Consider the following 7637-nt stretch of genomic DNA (forward strand, 5'->3'; position numbering starts at 1 on the left):
GGTAAATTTGTAAGGGACAGGGTAATTTATCATCTATGGTTTTGATATAAAGTGAAAAAGTAGGGAAGTAGATAACGTAAACTTTCATTCTTATTGGATTTTTGAACATTCTATTGAATAATATGATCTCATATACAAGTCTACGACTAGGTTATGGAAATAGGGCATGAAGCAGCCTAACATAGATTACTCATACTTCAATCAACTCAAAGAGCTTGCCAAAATAAGTACTTTATAGAAAAGAAGGCATTATTGAAGCATAAAACAAGCAGAAGCAAAGTTATGTAATAAGTGAAAGTTAAACAAACAGAAATTGAATAATCAAGTTAAATTCAAGATAAAAAGAAATCACTAAAAACAAGAGTAAGGCTTCTTTTCCCTCAGAACCTCTAATCGCCAGAATGTCAGTGCTTTACTGATAACAACACATTTGGAAGAGTATTTTATTTTCCAAATCATCCAGTAAAGGGTAGAAATAAAAACATTTATGACTCTAGTTGGGTGGGCCTATTAGGCTTAAGTTCCTTGTTTGCCTGCAAGTTCAGTCAGCCCAAAAATCTCGGTCATTCCCAATGCAATTCCAATGGGCTTTCCTAGTAGGCAAAGCTCATATAATATGAACAATCTCAGTTGCCCAATTACCTGCAAGTCCTGCAGACATGGTCAGTCATAAGTCTTTGAATCATTTTTGGGATCTTGAATTGCCTTCAAATGCTGCACAGAGCTGACAGACTGTTTGAATTGTCCTTACTCTATGCCTATCTACCTTAGTTCTGCCCTAGGATGGATGATAGACTATATATCAGCAAGTGAAATTAATCATTTTTTTACAATTCTGAAAAAGTTATACCACCTTTGCCTCTCACAGAGACCATCTGTCTTGACTTTATTCTATTTAGTCATGGCTCTCAAGTTTTATTCACTTCCACCAAGTTGACTTTAATTCAAAAATGCACAACAAGCATTTTCTTATAAAATAAATTCATTTGCAGCTTTCATTTAATTTCACTACCTTCTTTAAAAGATAAGCAAAAGACATTTGTGCTTTAGAAATAATCTTAGGAGCTACTTTTCAGTGACTTCAATCTTGTGTAGATTTCTCTCAGTTAGGATATAATGCCCCCTGGGACAAACATATTCCAACAAGGGCAGAACAAAAGACATGTGAATAAAGAAAATACAACTTTACTTGGCATCGAATTTTGAAAGTAGCTTAAGTAGAATAAGGAATAGCTTAAGTGGAGGGTAAAGGGGTCAAAGAGATGGAGTTCCTTAAACAAAATTCAAAATAAGAAATTGGAAATTCGTTATCCTAACTTTCATGTAGCTAGAAGAAGCTTAACTGGAAATGTTGTCAAGACTGTTGAATGAACAGCTTGAATTTTCTCACCAAAATCTAGCTTGACATTGAGTTGCTGCTCAGGAGTATAATTTTTATTATAGCAAACATTACTGGCAAGGTAATCAACTTTCTAGAAAGGAATTGTCACAGCACAAAATAAATAAAAGACCTGCTTTTATATTGGTTCCAAATATGTAAAAAGCATTAAGTTTAAACCATTCACAATCTACTAGCATAAGACAATTTCAATACTTTTTTGAAAAGGAGGAAAACATCCCTGAAAAGGGAAAAATAGAACCATCAATTGAAGATGTCTGGGAATCATAAGATAGAGGTTTCAAATCCCTATCTACAAAAGTAGGGAATTTTTTTTTTTCTGTGAAGAATGCTCATGGCCACATTTTTATTTGGCAGTTATTTTCACCAGAAGTGGTATTATTAAACCAGCAATGACAAAGCATTGTGAGCAGGCTTGTTCAAATGGAAATTTAAAGTTGTAAAGTCCTTTTTAAGCAACAAAAGAGGTTGCACCACAGCAAAATTTTAATTTCTATCATTCTTACTATAGAACAACAACTTTTACACCCAAATTGCTGATGAGCAAAAATTAAGGAATGGGCAACTGTTTTAGAACCATTCAACATCTATTTATACTACCCTCACTTTATGAGATCACATCACTGTGTAGTGCTGGATTTGCCCCTGAAGATATAAGATGCAATCCATAGAAAACTAGCTGTTATATAATAGATCATTTATACAATAATACTAATAATAATAATAATAATGTATTTCTCATCTGTTCACAAAAATGGGAGTGACAGAGCACTATATAAAAAGAAAAAAGGAACTTCGGTACTAAAAACTTGTTTTCCCCGTAAATAATCGAATCAATTCTATGTCAGGAAGACTGCTCTTCGTACACTATACATAAAAGAACTTTGAGCAAGGGTAACAACGGATGAGTTGGTGAGTCAGCCACGAAATTTCGAAACTTCGTTTTGTTTTTTACACTTGATACTATAAGAGGGATGTCTCTTACTTCCACAATTTGCACATTTCATAGGGGCAGAACACGGTTGCTCACGACTGGAGGTATGCCCTCCAGAACATCTAGCACACTTTGCCACATTTATACATTCGGAAGCTTTATGTCCATAATGTTGGCAATTGTAGCAGCGTTTCGGAATAAACAGGAATTTCTCTATCCAAAAGCAATCATATTTTGATCCGAAAACCATGTCGGATTGCAGAGGAAAGGGCACTTTCTGTCGGAAAATACATTTTGAAATTTGACGAGCTTCCAATACGGATAGCTCTTGTGCATTCTGGTGAGGCAGTTTTTAAATCTTTTTCTGCTACACAACTAGGTATCCCTTTCACAACGCCAATGAAGACGGGCTCAGTCACTTTTGTTGTCACAGCGTCACTTTTCAGGTTTTTTGCAATGTTTTCAGCTGAAACCCAGTCAGAAACATTGATCAGCCAATGACTTTTTGATGACTTGATACAAACATCAGTATTGCTAATGCCACACTTCTCAATCAACTGTCTTTTTTCCACAAGATTCAATACTTCAGGTGGATTAGCCACAACAATGGAGACAAGTTTTTCTCAGAAACGTTTGCTATCTCCTTGTTCGCACCTGCAGCACCTTTTACGGGTGAGTTCGTTGGCGTTTCGAATTCTATGTTCAGCGCATCTTCCAACTTGTGTTCGATTTTTAGCAGCCAGCACAACAAATCTGCACATGCCTTAAAACTGGCTTCAGGGACCTCCAAAGAATCATACATGCAGAACACCATCTCGTCTCTAATATCCTTTTCTTGAAAAACGACATAGCAGTCATATAGCTCACTAATTAGTTCTTCCTTTGTACAGTCCTTATTGGCATTTATCTGACCACCAGCTTTAGCTAAACATTTTCTCAAGATCAAAATTGATCCTTTTTTGTAAAAATCGCAAGCCACAGGGCACACATCTTTCTTATCAATTTCAATCTCACTGTCAATGCATTGCAAAATATAGTTCAGCAATCCATCCCAGAATACTGGCATGACCCCAGTGCACAACAGAATATAGCAAGATACTTTTGCATACAAACTAATAAGGAGTGATTCATTGGATCTTGTATGTGTGTGTGTTTGGGGAGAAGGGGGCATAAAGCATCAAAAGTATATTTTACTGCCTAGGAATTCTTAATGAAAGACCACTTATACAAATTCCCATTGAGATATGATTCAAAAGTTAAGTTAATACACAGAACCCTTTATTTTGGGGAGTGTTAGATAATTTGTTAGTCATTAACAAATTAGAAACATCTCCCAGGTCTAGATTTGATAGAACTACATTTTAGCAGCTCTTTGCTAGCTCAAAAATTTTATAAACTGTATGGATGAAACTTTCAGAATGGATCTACATAATATATTAGGGCCAGGAAAGTGTTTATAAGCTGCTACACCTACCCTATCCTTGTTTGTAAGGTTCTGAAAATTATCTGAAGAAAGGCTGTCATTCTAAATTACTTTTTCCATTTTAGCTCTCTTATATTTGGTAAATATATTTGCATATTCAAAGGTTTCCTTTCAACCTTTGTGTACATCTTATTATTCTTGTCTGAAGCTTGTTTATACCACAATCTGGATAAATAAATGTAATATAACCATTGCCAAACAAACTCTAGCCTCTAACCAAAGCAATCAAAATTACACCCAGAATTCAATCACACCTGAAAGATGATGTTGCCAATCCATAGCCTGTCCCTTGAAGACAGAGCACTTGCTTAGCCAAACCATTATTCCTATAGCCATCTGTATGCAGACACTAACTGATCCAGTTGGCCAAACCACTTTGCTGGCTGATTAAACTTTACTTGGCATGTTTCCTGGGCATAAGGAGCTTATATGGCTTGTTTTTTGACTTGAAAAGAACTTAGGTTGGCTATGGGGCTTGACTCAGCCAATATTTGACTCAAAAGAGGATATGTCCATGAAAAGTTAGGCTGGTGTGCAAGAGCTTTCCTACCCTGTAAGACTATCAAAGCTGAATTTCTTTATACCTGTTTACAAGAGAAATAGAGGAGATGTCATTTTAGCCTTTAAGTTATTGAGGGCTAATATTCTCCCAGCATTATTCCCTACTGTTGGTACCAATTCAATAACTAGAGGTCATCACCTGAAACTTGTCAAGCAGTCTACAATTTCTAGAGTCTGTAATCAATTCTTCTCAACATGTATTGTCAATAATTGGAATAAACTATCTAATGAGACAGTTACTGCCGAATGCGTTGATGTTTTTAAACAAAGGCTAGATGCTGAGTGGTCCTCCAGAGAGTGTAAACTCAATTAGGATACTACTGAAGATGGAACAGCACCTGGTCACCAGTGCACCTGCATACAACTAGTCATCAATCTGGAGCTCTACAAGGAGATATCCTTAGATTGCTCCTAGCTGCAATTTAAGGTAACTTAAGGTAATTAGCATTTTTCATTGTTTTAAACATAACTTTATAGACACAAATGGCAACAGGACTACAGATAGCAACAAGGAAAACAAGCTCAGTCATTTTATTCAATAAACCATTAGAACTATAATATAACAGCCTCAGTTTTCTTCAACCATCAGAGGGGTTGTCTGAAATTCAAGTATGATATTTAAAAAGAGCATAAAATATAGAACTAAATGGTACCACTATATATTTTTTTAGATGTTTCCTTCTAAGAAGGCCCTAGTCTTGAATCTTGTCATTACAAAGTAACAATTGTATTATTAGGATATACTCTCTTATTCAGAAGACTGGATGGTATAAGCCTAGACTTGGGGTTGCTGAGATGGAAATATGTTAAGAAAACAATTCTTACTTCATAATATGCAGAAAAATTGTAGTTAACATATTATGACTGCAATTCTCCTGTACTTTACCTCCACCTCCCCTAATGTACAAGTGTATAGCCTATATTTCCCATGCATTTTGCCATGCACTACTCCTGTTTCAACCCATGTGGGCCTTCCCAAAAATTGAATCAACTGTGACAAAATCAAGAAAGAAAAAAAACCAGGGGAAATTTGGGCTAATTATTTGCACATTAGGGGGAAGTTAAAGTATAGCAGAATTGCAGTCAAAATGTGCTAACTACAACTATTTTGTATACATGAAGTAAGAATTGTTGGTACAGAATTTGGTAAATTTCTAGTAGGCCTTATAATTTAGCTAGGATGAAAGTGAAAATGTCATTTGATGCCTTTTGTTATGCTCTTTCATAATTCAATAATTGCTTCTGGGGCTAACTGCATCTTGAGCCCTTAAAGGGGCCCCAAAGGTATTTCAGTTTTGTAGCCATACAAAGAAGTTATGAACAATAGTTAAGGCATTGAAAAGTGGTTAAAAACATATCAGTAGTTTATAAATAGGTTGTTCAAGAGTATTATATTCCAAAAATACTTATTTATAACAATTCAAACCTTATTTATTAGGCCACTCAAATATAAACCATTTTCTTACCATTTCAAGTTTTTCAAATGCCATCAACAAAATAGCACTGAATTTTGCAATTCAAAGCTTTACTGTCCACAATTCAGGGTATATATTTGCACATTAGAGGGGTGGGGTGGGTAAATTTCAAGGTAAATTTGCTGTGGGCCATATAATTTAGCTAGGATTTGCTGTGGGCCATATAATTTAGCTAGGATAAAAGTGAAAACATCATTTGATTCTTTTATATGCTCTTTCATTATTCATTTAAATACCTTCAGGGCCCCTTTAAGGGTTCAAGATGCAATTAGCCCCAGAAGCAATTATTGATTTATGAAAGATCATAAAAAAGGCATCAAATAATGTTTTCACTTTCATCTTATCTGAATTGTAAGGCCCACTAGAAATTTACCCAGAATTTGACCCTGAATCCAAATATGACATTTATTTTGGATAAGGTTTATATTAACACATTAATCATATAGATAAAAAAAACATACCACTAGCATCAGAATTTCATCCTGATTCCAAATATGACATAGTATGTTTCCTTGTGTCCAGCTGGACTCCTGGGCTTAATACACTGGTTGGTCAGTTGGCTAATTCAAAGATTTGTATATATATATATATATATATATATATATATATATAGAATCGTATATATATATATATATATATGATTGTATTCTTATATATATATATATATATATATATATATATATATATATATATATATATATATATATATATATATATATATATATATATATATATATATATACAGTCAAATTAGCCATTTGGTGGTATCCCCAATGGAAACATATGTCATATTTGGATTCAGGATGAAATTCAGATTCTAGAGATAGGCCTAAGCTTGTTTCTTAGCCATTTGAATGTTCTGTTCATATACAGATTTGTTAAGAATACGATTGTTTTCTAACCATGATTCCTTCTTAATACTCTAATTCTAGGCTTATAGGCTACCAAGCAGATATAGCTAGCCTACTAGAATGGTTGGCTGGTAAAAAATAAACATGTCTAGCAGTTTATCTTTGAAAATACTCGTTGTAACTAAGCCAAGCTGAAATTAATAGATTACTAGTGTATAGTAGCCAACAATAGGTAGCTTAAATCCACGATAGCCCAGCCCTAGCTTTTTCCTCAATTCTACCTTGGCCAAGCACGTTTATTCTCAAATTCAAATTTCTGATTTCGCTGACGCTGTCATCTATTAGTAAATTAAAGTAAAAAACAGACAGCAGCTAATATTCTCAAATAAGTTTGTGATAAAGATAGTCTCTATCTATACTCTATCTGTTTGATACTGATTTCCGTTTTTACAGGAAAACGGCAACCTTGTGTTCTTATGCTTTGTTGCAGAAACAGTTTTCTTGCATTTTCAATGGTTAATTAGGTTTTTGTTGTGTTTGTAGAAGGCTAAAATGTTCTCCAGCAACTTATCCAGAATTCCAGACTGATGATAAAGACTAAAAAGGATTATTCTCTGAAACGGGAGAATATAACACTTCGATTATAATTAGATTCAAATAGAAATCGTGCTTTCTAAAAAAATATCAAAAGTATAATAGTTAAAAAAAAATCTCTATTGCTGCTTGCAAGCATTTTATTAATCTTGAATCTAAATTGTCGGTGCATTGACAATTTTCACAGACGATTTCTGATACCACACTGGATAAGCCTGAAAGCAAGCAGAAACCGTAGCAAAGTGAAGAAAGCATGATAAATCACAGTCAGAGAAAAATTGAACTGTTATTAGAAGACAAAAACCTTTCGTCAATTACCTCTTTTCAAAACATAGTGCTT

General features: G+C 34.3%; 1 protein-coding gene across 2 annotated transcripts in view; it reads right to left on the minus strand.

Annotated features, from left to right (window-relative positions):
- The window catches only part of LOC148940759 (alpha-N-acetylgalactosaminidase), a 43117-nt gene extending 36060 nt beyond the window's left edge, over positions 1–7057 (minus strand). For both annotated transcript variants that reach the window (XM_089104716.1, XM_089104717.1), the window contains exon 1: positions 6913–7057. The gene's annotated coding sequence lies outside the window, so the exon portion shown is untranslated. The remainder of the gene's footprint in view (positions 1–6912) is intronic.
- Between the last annotated feature and the right edge of the window lie 580 nt (positions 7058–7637).

The sequence above is a fragment of the Artemia sp. Qi Xiang Cuo genome, chromosome 19 (assembly GCF_049724085.1).
Source record: "Artemia sp. Qi Xiang Cuo chromosome 19, ASM4972408v1, whole genome shotgun sequence".
In the NCBI taxonomy this organism is placed as follows: Eukaryota; Metazoa; Arthropoda; class Branchiopoda; order Anostraca; family Artemiidae; genus Artemia; species Artemia sp. Qi Xiang Cuo.